The sequence below is a fragment of the Podarcis pityusensis genome (assembly GCF_964106645.2).
Source record: "Podarcis pityusensis genome assembly, chromosome: 1".
NCBI lineage: Eukaryota > Metazoa > Chordata > Lepidosauria > Squamata > Lacertidae > Podarcis > Podarcis pityusensis.
The window spans coordinates 33,371,985-33,383,694 of NC_138028.1; positions in this window are offsets into that span (position 1 = coordinate 33,371,985).

Below are 11,710 nucleotides of genomic sequence, written 5' to 3' on the forward strand. Positions count from 1 at the left end.
CATAGCTGTCAACTTTTCCCTTTTCTTGCGAGGAATCCTATTCGGAATAAGGGAATTTCCCTTAAAAAAAAGCGAAACGTTGACAGCTATGCCTATGCATTCTATTTGATGGAATAAATTCCCACCGGACAGACTTTCCGCGCAAATCCGTTTAGGATCGGCTGCTAAATGTGGCTAATTTTCTCTGGATTGCGACTATGGGAACCGGGAAATTCTGTTTGGTCTTAAAAGTGCAATTGGCGACAAAAGGGCTGAGAACGGTGCAAAGCCAAGGAATTTCGGGGTGGAGGCTGTGTTGGCGCCTTTCTTAAGGTGTCCAGCCGCGCTTCTGCAGTGGTCACGACCCTACAACGTTCCCAAGAAACCTGGGAGAAAGTCTAAGGCTTGCCTCTGGGTCTCTGCCCCATATCTAACCCCCTGCGCTTGGCCTGTCAAGTATGCTTCGTTACGGCTGCCTGTCTAGTTTTAATTCCCTCTCGGGAAGGCCAATCCATATCAATTTGATGGGATTCATTCGCTCCTAAGCGAGCGCTATTGCGCGCCATAAATCGCCTTGATCGTTCACTGGGGACGCAGCTTGAAGGCTCCGCGTGAAAAGCGGGTTTGAAAACGAAGGCCTCTTGGGCCGAAGATCCACGTGCGGGAGCAGAGAGATCCAGCCGAAAGAGGGTTCCTTATTCCAGGAGGTGGGGGGGGGGAGGAGAAGAAAGAAAGAAATTATATTGGCGTAGCGCTATTAACGCTTCCCCCTGCCTCGGTGCGTCCCGAGTTTCCAGTGGGGAAATGATCATGGCGTTAGAATTAATTTAAAGTACACAGGGACAGCTGGAATAAAGTGCATTTATTTTTCACAAACTGTAAAATCACACACCCACACCCCAGACTCCCCGCGGACGGTTCTCCCCGCCTTTCCCAATTATTCTGCCTCTTGCTGGTCAAGATCCCCTTTCCTCGAGGTCGTTGGAGTCTGTCAATGGCAGCAGGACTGCAGCCCTGGGCGAGATCTTGACTTTCAAGGCGGCCCGGGAGGAACAGCGCCGCGTCGCAAGTTGCGCCTGCTCTTGGCTGCTTGGACTGATGGGTTGGTTTTCCTTAATGATGTGTTAGTTGCTTTGGCTGTTTTAATAACTTTGCCTCCACTTGCTCCTGGCCGGTCCCATTGGATGGAAACTAGCCAGTTTCTAATTAGGGTTTTCCTGGAGAACACATTGGACTGAAATGTGCAGCACTCAGCTCATTTGCGTTTGTATTCTTTTAAGCAATCTCTTTATTTTTATTTTTTTTTAAATCACAGCACAAAGGAAAATATACACATTTTAACGTCTCGAGCTCAAAAGCTGCGGAAAGCCGGATTTTAAAAGTGTATTTGGTTTTAATAAAGAAATCGGTTTCTCATTTGTCACATGTTACATGAATTTAGAGTCGATGGGGCGGGGGGAAAGCCCGCATTGTTCTGTCCTCAATTATAGTGAGCAATTGGGAATGTCTGGGCAATTTTCTCGGTCTCAACAAGGCTGAGCGGGCTTTCGGATTACCTTGTAACAGCGCCATCTAGAGGACTGCCTCGGGCTAGGCGGCGTTTTAGGTTTGAGGGACGCGGCGTTGGTTATTGAGATGATGAAACGAGGTGTTAGGGTCGTCTATTTTAATTTTGGGACTATGGTTGTCTCAGGCAGAAGTGATGATCCACTTTGGGAAAGGTCTTTAGGTCCTCTTGTTGCTTATTTCTCACATGTCGTGCCTTGATGGCGAGGAGAGAAATTAAAGAACCGAATTAAACAAGGAAGGGGGGAAATATTTGAAGGGGCTTTTTCCTGGCATCAGGTGAGTTGAAATGTCTCATTTGTTGTTGATGGACATTAGAAACATTTTCCCGCTGCCTTCAGTGGAATGGGACCGGATCTCGGCAATAAAAACAACCCAATCATTCCTGCTCCTGGATCGAGGCCTTTACAAACATAGAGAGACAAGCTTCCGCTTACAAACCACTTGTCTGAGTGCTAAGGCCCACTGAAGTCAGTTCCAGGACTACTCAGGAGTAAATTGCTTGTGAATTTCTGCCAGTAATAAATGGATATCCAAACAGAGACAGGAAACATTAACCCGCTGCTGAATTTCTATAGCCTGCTTATTTCTCCAACACATAATTTTTACGATTAAAAAATCATTAATAAAAAAATACCTTTTAAGAATATCTCGAACATTTGCCAGCTTTCAACAAATGGCTAAACTGAAGTTATTTGGCATAATTTCCGTTGGCAGAGAGAGGGTTTTCTTCTCTAGATAAAGGGCTACATCCAATATTAGCCATAAACAGAATTCTGGAAGTGCTGGGATTGCAACTCTGCTTGTATTGAACAGCTTGTATTGTATTCTGCAAGGGCATTGCGCTGTACTATATGAAGTTAAGTTGCCATGAGACTCCTTGTTTGGTATAATATGGTGTTCTGAAATCCATTTCCAAACGGGGAGTGGGATATTATACGGCTTTCACTTGAAGAAAATCAGGACAACCCCCTCCTCAAGCCTTGAACTCAACATTTCAGGATAAATCTTCGCGCTGATTCCACCCCCCCCCCCCCATAATTTCATTTACCACGATTTCGTGGGGGACAGGTGACATTTAAACAATTCCTTTTCCAAGCCAATCTCTCAAAGAGAGTGAAGAGGTTCTCTTCTGCCCAGCAATGAACCTAACTAAAAAGTCAATCCTTTATTAGGCATAGCAAACCACACATTATCAAACAAACACCGTATACAAATTGTGCAAAATACGAATTCAGCATAACAAGGTTTGTCCCAGTCAGATCTTTAACTCCAGAGCAAATCAATTTGCATAAATGAAACAATATAACACTACCATATCACCGATCAGTTATGAACCACTAAATCTCTTTATAATAGCCCAGTCTTTCTACATGGACAGCACTCAGAAATTCAGCCACTATTAAAGTAATTTGATCATTCCTGTCCGATAGCAGGTCCTGAACCGCTGGTGGCATAGAATTGAGCCTGTTAAGTTGTAAGGCCTCCAATAATTGTCTTCTGGCATAAATGCCAAAATCACAAGAAAAGAAAATATGCTCCAAAGTATCAGGTTCCTGTTTACTACATTTGCAGAGACGCTCTGCTTCTGGGAGAGCTAAATATCTTCTTCTTACTATCATCGAGGGAAACATATTAAATCTGGCTAACATAAACAGCCTGCACAATTAATGATTCTTCAGATTTGTCATGTATCCCTTTTGAAAATCTCTACACAAAGGACCTAACTATTAAAATAAAGAATCGTATAGGAAGCGATCAGCGAGTCCCTGTAGAGCCTAGTAAGGCAATATATTTAGAAGCAAACCCCACTCCAATAAGTGGGATTTATTCTTGAGTAGAGATGATTCGCAGGCGTGTCTGGCACTGAACTTGCCATCCCTTCAATGCGACCAGGCTGCAGTTCGGGATTATTTCTTAGTTCCATTCAAAGCAACCAGACTGGAATAGGCTCCAGTGTAAGCCTTCCATTTGTTTGGTTTGTCGATGGAACTGTCAAGGGGAAATATTTGTAATAGCAGGAGTGGCAGTATTTATATCAGCATTATTAACCTATGCCAGTGAGTAGGAGGTAAATTTGTTCCAGGGCACCACCCGGGAGCCCGTTTTGAGCGCCTCGGCATTTGATGTCATTAGCGCTAGGAGTGCCTGCCCTCAATAGCTACAGCATAGACAGCCAATTTGATAAATTGGCCAGCAGGGGGCGGGGTAATCTAGAATCCACAGTAAGGTAATACCTTTACTGGGATCGAATAAAACGCCGCAAAATAATGAGGAAATTTCTGAGTCCCAGAAAACTTCAGCTGCCTTGAAGTTAAACCCAAGGAGGGTGAGGTTGGAAGAAGAGTGCTGGGGGCGAAATATCTCGGAGTGGTCTAGCTGTTCCCCCAAGACTGCAGTTTTATCACAATCCCAAAAGGGCGTTTTGCAGGCATCACTGAATTCACCTCTAAAGGTGCAAAAGAGATTGCAAAATGAGTCTCTGATCACTGGGATAAAAGACAGAGAAAATGAACCCCCCTGTTCCACTTTCTGAGAACCTGAAATCCGGTCGTTACCAGGTTCTGTCAATGATGAGTGACAGCAAACCAGTCTCAACCGGATTCAGGGCGTCAGACTGTCAGGGCAGAAATGGATGAAGATTGCAAGAGTGTTTCTCCTCCATCACCATCAGCATCAAAGCGGAAATCCTAGGCACATTTGGGGGGCCCAGGTGAGCCCCGTCCCACATAATCAATCACATGATGTGGCGCGCACACACCATTTGAATGGCAATGCCCATCAACGGGGGCGGGGGGGGTCCCTCAAATATTTTATGGGGGAGGGCGAAGGGACCACGGCCCCTAGGAGTTGGCTCCTGTCTTTGGGGGAAAGCTCCGTTGAATTAAGTGGACTTGCTCCCAAGTAAACATGCAGAGGCTCAGGCTGCACGTGTTGATTGTACCGCGGTTTCCCCAAAAACACCGAACCCGAATTTATTCACTTGGGGTGACGTATAAAAGCTGCCTTGCAGAATTATTGCCTGCGTACTTTACTCGGAAGTCTGGGACATACACTCAGGTTCGTACGTGTCAGGGATTCATACAGAATGCCTCAAGTGGGAGGCAATGTAGTCTTGTTGCACTTGAAAAACGCGCACAATTTAAAAACAACAAAAGCAACGCACGACCACCTGCGATCAGCGGTGCCTGGAGAGAAGGGAGGAATAATAGAGGGATGTACATCAAGGTTTCCATTGAGGGGGGAAAAAGTGTGTGGGTGTTTAAAATACCCGAGGGGAACATTTTTAATCTGCTCCTGAAAAGATAATGTGTGCCCACGCATGTCTAAAAGAAATACTGAGTGATTAAGAGAGTAATTTAGCAGCTTCTGTTTCCGTCCTGCGCAGAATTCCCGGGAACTGGGAGCTCTGCCGCGCAGGCCCCGTTGAAGTGAATGGTGGCGCTCCTGAACCGGGATCATGCTTTATATAAATGTTACCCAAGAAAGCAAACCGCAGCTCCCCTAAAATTAACTAAGATAGGTGTAAATAACTGCCGCTGAAGACAAGGGCGCTATCAAATAACTGAGTTTTGGGAGAGGCTGTAAAACATCTTATTTGGCACAATCTTTGAGGTGCTTTTCCGACTGTGGGAAATCACATGGTTTTGCTATATATCGTTTCCTTGAGGCAAACCGGAATATTTAGAAATGAGGGTTTCCGTTTACACATAGTTGGTTCCTAACTCTGAGCCAAATTAGGCGCGACTCCATTCACCGAATTTACAATTGCGCTAATTGTTGTTATTTTTAAAAAAGTAAATAACAGCCGAGGGGGCCGATCCAGATCAGAATCTCGCGCCTGCTATTCTGCAATATTTTTTTCCTTCTTTTCCCTTTGGACATTTTTTTAAAAGCCACCTTTGAACTAACGTAACTCCCTTTTCCAGAGAATCAGTAGGAGTCTAGAAATAACCGCATAATGAATTCAGTCCTATATACCTAACTTGTTTATGATCTGATCCTTTCAGCCTATAACCTTCCAGTTTATTTCAAGGATGTTCCAAGGATGGAAAAGAATCAAACCTCTGCATTGCTGAAACGGCTGAGATGTTAGGAGTCCTGCCTCGTTTGCTTCCCTGCGGTTGGACAAAGTGAGGTTAGAACCCTTTCGGCGTCAGAGGGACAATAAGAGTCTTTTTCTGGGAACATAAATCCTATCGGGACATCGGTTTGTTTCCGTTTTTTTAATCGCAGGAATGTGTAAAATACCATTGACTGAAAATACGTAAAAGATGTGCCAGCGTAAATGGGGCCAAGTTTTGTTATTTCTAGATGTGAATATAGAATAATCCTTTTACTAAGCTCAATGACGAAGAGTTCAGTGTAACTGGAAAGCCTGCATTCCCCAGGTTGTAAGGCAACGGCACTATTTTCTCTAGGCTGTGACTAACTCGAAGTCATATTATACTGACAAAAAAATCATGGATTTCAAAGGTATGAGTAGAACTCCGAGCAAAGCAGTAGCTGCCATTTAGTTGAGATCAGTGACCAAAGGAGAGCAGCAGTTTTAGTCTCTTGAAGCAAAAACAGTCAAGAGTCTTCTGGCACCTTAAAGACTAACACTTTTATCATGACATATAAACTTTTGCTCAGTCGAGTCCACGGTAAGAGCTGTGACAGTGGAATGGACTCCCTCGGATTGTGGTGGGCTCTCTTTCACTGAAGGCTTTTAAACAAGGTTGAATAGACGTCTGTCGTCAATAATTATTTGGCTGTGACTCCTGCATTGCAAGGGTTGGTCTACATGACCCTTGGGGTTCCTTCCAACCCTAGATTTCTATTATTCATTGATCCATCAAATGCGTGGAATGTGTTTCTTGTTGAAAGTGTTGGGATGCAATCCAGGTTGCACTGTAGGGTGATATTCCTGCATGGGAAGAGTAGATAAAGAGGAACCTTCAACTTTCCTAGACTGTCATTCCTGTGGTTACCTACTCATCTTCCTTCAGTTTAATACTCTCAGGGTTGCTGCCCTCATTTCCTACTTTCTTCTTCATCTTTACCTTGAGAGAGGAGACATCTTTGTGTGTGTTTCCTGCTGAGGTAGGTGAATGAGCAAGAATGAATTTTTCCTGCCACTGAGTAGCTATGACTACTCACAGGTGCCTGGGAATGGGTGTCAGAGGAACAGGATCAGAGGGAAACTTCCAGCTGGGATTAAGCCTCAGCACTAGACATTGGTCCAGCATCATAGAAAACTTTAGGAGCTGTAGATTTGTTGAGGAACTTGGTCTATGAACAGAACTATGATCAGCAGCTTTCCTTGTTTGGGAATCAAGAGAAGACAGTCGTTCGGGTCTGAAGCTCGTCTAAAATGTGTAGTGTAGATCCTTTATTTATTTGTTTGTTTATTTGTTTGTTTACTTACTACTGATATTATTATGCTATTAATTAATCATTACAATTCTATCTCATTTTTTCTCCAAGAAGCTCAAAGTGGTTTCCCCCCTCCCCATTTTATCCTCACAATAACTCTGTGAAGTAGGTAAGACTGAGAGACTGTGACTGACCAAAGGTCATCCAATGAGCTTCATGGATGAATGGAGATGTAAGACTTCCCAGGTCCTAGTCCAACAGTCTAACCACAGCACCTTAGTAGCCGTAGACCCAAAGTGGGGAGCCTGTGGTCCTCACACATGTTGTTAGACTCCAGGTTGGCTATGCTGACTGAGAGCTGATGGAAACTGGACTCCAGCAACATCGGAAGACCCACAGGTTCTCCACCCCTGTTTTAGAAATCACTCAGTGGCTAGGTCCTAGGGCTGATGTTTCTTCAAAAGAATCTCACTAGATGAAGAAACAGCACACTTGTGAGCATCTATCTTTCCTCAAAACTGAAGCCACTGCAGCCTGATGGTGTTTCCTGTTTAGGAACTCTGAGCTGGGCTAAATCATCTCCAAGGTTGGATACATTCCATGAGGATATGATTACCACCCTAACCAAGAGAAATGTCTGTTTATTATTTGACTATTGGAATGTACACTTCCTCCTCCTCCTCCTCCTCCTCCTCCTCCTCCTCCTCCTCCTCCTCCTCCTCCTCCTTCTTTCCATTCTCCAAACCAGGCTTCCTCAACCTCAGCCCTCCAGATCTTTTGAGACTACAATTCCCGTCATCCCTGACCACTGGGTCCTGCTAGCTACGGATCATGGGAGTTGTAGGCCAAAAATATCTGGAGGGCAGAGGTTGAGGAAGCCTGCTCCAAACAAATGTATTTGTCTGCCTCTTTGTGTGTCCCTAAAGATACCTGGCAGTTCAGTGAGATGACTGATGGGTTGTCACCTAATAATACCCTAACCCATGTCTGAAAAGAGCAGAGAGACAGAGTGATGCTTGCTCTCAGTCCAAGGGAGCAAATAGTTTAGTCACACCAGGTAGTTAGGAGCCTAACTGCTTACACCATCTAGCATGCGAAGGGAAGAAGGAAGGAAAGAGCATAATAGTCACGCTAAAAGGAGTCACAAACGCTCTGTTTACTCATTTTACTTTTGTGCTCTAAAAGATTCTATACAGAATTTTCAGAGGTAACTTTCCATTCATCAGGTTAAGGGCAAAGATTGCTTCCTTTTCAGACCCTCTTACAAGTCCAGGGTGGCTAGGGCCAGGGAGGTTTCCACCTCTTCAGGCCTCTAAGCCATAATAAAAATTTAAAAATGGCGACACCCAAACAGAAAATAAGGTGCCAAAAGGAGAGTGACTTGTTCATTTCCATAATCAGCTGATCTGAGAGCACACATTCCTCATTGTCTACTCTTGTAACAGCAGAACTGATATTTTAAAATTAAAATTATGAACATTTAAAAACTCTTCACTATGCCCAAATTTTTAGCAATTAACAAAAAAAAGTCTTTTACCAAATCACATCTCTTATTTGCTTAAATGTGCAAATCTTAAGCTGTGAGAGTATGTCACACACTGTGGTTCGATGTACATAAAGACAAGTTGCAGAAATTATCAAATGCCAAAAAAATGAATATTTGACCCAGGCCCAAGGGCCCTCCTGTCCCTCCCCCCCCCCCACGATCTATTGGCCATTCTACTCTTCCAACAACACTGTGATCTTTATCCTTGGGTCCTCAAAGTATTATTGGAGAACAGCTTCCATCATCACCAACCAGTTTAGCCATCCAACTCTGGTCCAACATTTGGGGAACAGGAACAGGAATCTGGAAAGAGAAAGTCTCGCTTTCTGTATTCTGGATGCCATTCACACCACGAAGAACCTCAAAAAGTGTGAAATAAAGCTAATAATATTGCTAATATCTGCTACAAATAGTTTATAGACAGGACTTCCTATTAGCAACTGCTGTCCCACTCACTGTTTTGTCACATCATTTGGGCAACCAGGGATCAAAGTTGGAGAAAGGAGTTGGGGGAAGGAGTGGAAGAGAGAAAAGCAATCTCTGCAACACACATTTTTTGCTCCCACAGTTTCCTCCTCCTCAATGTGAAAGTCTTGATTGGCAGAAGGTCACACTAACGCCTTCCCTCCAGTTCAATATGATAATATGCCCTGGACTGTGGTTTCTAAAGAAACCTTACTTTGTGCGGACCTAACTCAACTTCCGCATTAAGAAAAGTTGGAATCTGATACAGGAAAATGATATGCAAATTAAACTTCCCTTCCTTCCTTCACCCCCCCCCTCCGCCACTGCTTATTTGCCTAAGTTAAACTTTTCCCAAGCATGGGAACAACAAGGACCACAGCGCGGGTTCTTTTTCAGCATACAGTGCTTGCGTCCTCAATCCAAAGGCCTATTCTAAAGATTTGGGCTGTAGAAGTAGTTTTAAAGCATTTATGACATTGGTTTTCTTGATTTACATACACCCCATAAGAACAACGCCAATGCTATCAAAGCAGATGGGACAATAACCTCCTCCTTAAAAAACAAAAACAAAGGGAATTAAGCCTTTGCCATGCATACCTAATCATACCCCCCATTGTTTGTAACAATTAAGTGTGGAGAATCATTAATCTAACCAGAGAGATACAGGAACGCCTAATGAATCATGTCGTGCAGTGGCTTGTCCAAGACCACCTAGCGAGTTCAGATTCGAAGCTAGAACTTTCGGAATCCCTGTTTACACTTTCAGGTACGGTTCTCCGAGAAGTAAAGTGTGCCTCAACATTTCCACTTCAAACAAACGACGTAATTTCTTTTTGGGGGATTTAATGCTTCTCTATACAAAAGGACTCTGCTCATTTAATGTCAGGAAGAAGGGTGTTTTTTCTTTTTCTTGGAGGAACATTCCGTCACACAAAGCCCACCCACGGTCTGCAATGTGGTACAGTCCTAACACAGGTTTACCACTTCATGGAGAATTAGGCTTAAGTCACAATGCTGTTTCATTTCAGCTGTACTCTTAATCAAAATATGCAGCCTTATTCCTTAGCCAGACGTTTCACAGCCTGTGTGGAAGCACAGTTTGAGCTAGGTTTTTTTTTGCAATGGCTCTGGAGACCTGGCAATCAAAACAGATTCTGAGCCTGCCTCCGATTAAGTCCTGTAGAAGAGAGGAGAGACTTGGTAGAGGTTGGGCTGCCATTTTAAGCATTTCTGACCCTCCCTAACGCCTAGAGATCCGCAGGTTTATATATGTATCTGTATATATATTGTGACAAAAGTCATTCATCAGGTTTCAGGGTTCTGGCCTAGCTACCAAAGTTCAAGCTGCGGTTCACTGCACATCCGCAAATCTCAGCAAGCCTCAAGTTCAATCCCAAAAGCTGGAGCTTGATGGATGAGTCATTCATCTTTCTTATGAGCGGTTTGTTGTGGGGAGGGAGGGGACCCTGGCTTTGCGGTGCCCCGGCTGAGAGATGGAGCGTAAATCGAACTGCCGAATAATTGGCCGGCGGGAGACGCGGTGTCACGGCCTCTCTGTCCAATGGAAGAACCTGATTTGGTGGAAGATGGCCTGAGGACATACAAAGCATCTTTCATCGGGTGACAAAGGCCTCCTGACTGGATCAAGGTGAATAGGGAGAGTAACCTTTTCAAACAGTCTAAAGAAAACCCATCTGGTTTTGCCCTGTTCTTTGTTTTAGTTAAAAAAAAAAACCAGCAGCACCTGAAGCCTAATTGAGATTGCAAACGAAAAAACCTCTCTCTGGTTAAAGTTTCGGTATAGCAACACGATTCAAGTTGCTTCCATGGAAATAGGCCGTGGCGAGAGCGCAAACGTGGCGCATTAATGAGATAATAGGATGCTATTGACCCACCGCTAGAAGGTAGTAGTATCCACTTGTGACTCGCAGGGAGAAATACACTAATACGGATACCCACCTTTAACATTCTCTCGCAGACCCAGAACTTTTCCATTGTTTCTGTATGCATATTCAACTGCCATCAAGCCTACCGTCATCTAGTGCACGTATGTGAACATGTGAAGCTGCCAGCCATAGGAGTTGACGCCTAAGGGCCGAGGTCCCGACTCCCTTCGACACCCCCTGACATATTTGAAGGCTCCAGGCTCCCCAAAGTTGATGGGCATTGCCATTCAAATGGTGTCGGTACAAATGGTGTATTGTGATCAATTATAGGGGCACAGGGCTTATCTGCCCCCCTCCCAATATTATATTCAAGTTGGGACCCCTGCTGCCAGCGTGAAGCCCACACAGTCTCTCTAAAATAGGGCAGCACAAAAATTCTCATGTTGAGCCTTTTCCCAGAGGGGCAACCGCATCAGCCCAGAGTTTTGCGGCCCCTTAGACTCACGGTGCCTTGACCTACCACTTTGTGATTCAAAGGTCCTTTAAATGACAAAAGAACATATTAGTATTATGTGTTTATTACATTTATATCCCACCGTCCTCTCCAGGGAACTCAAGGTGACGTGCAAGGTTCTTCCCCCTCCTGAATTAATCCCCGCAACAACTCCCGAGGTAGGTCACGGCTGAGGGGCGGTAGCTGGCCTAAGGTCACCCACGGAGCTTCATATGAGGCCGAGTGGGGATTTGAACCCGGGTCTCCCAGGTTCCTAGTCCAACACTCTAACCACTGCACCACGCTGGCACTCGCATAATAATACAGAAAAAAATACAAAAGATATATGCAATAAGAATACAACAACTCAATCACAATCTTTTTCATTTTTCTCTTGGAAGGTTACCTCATGCTTAG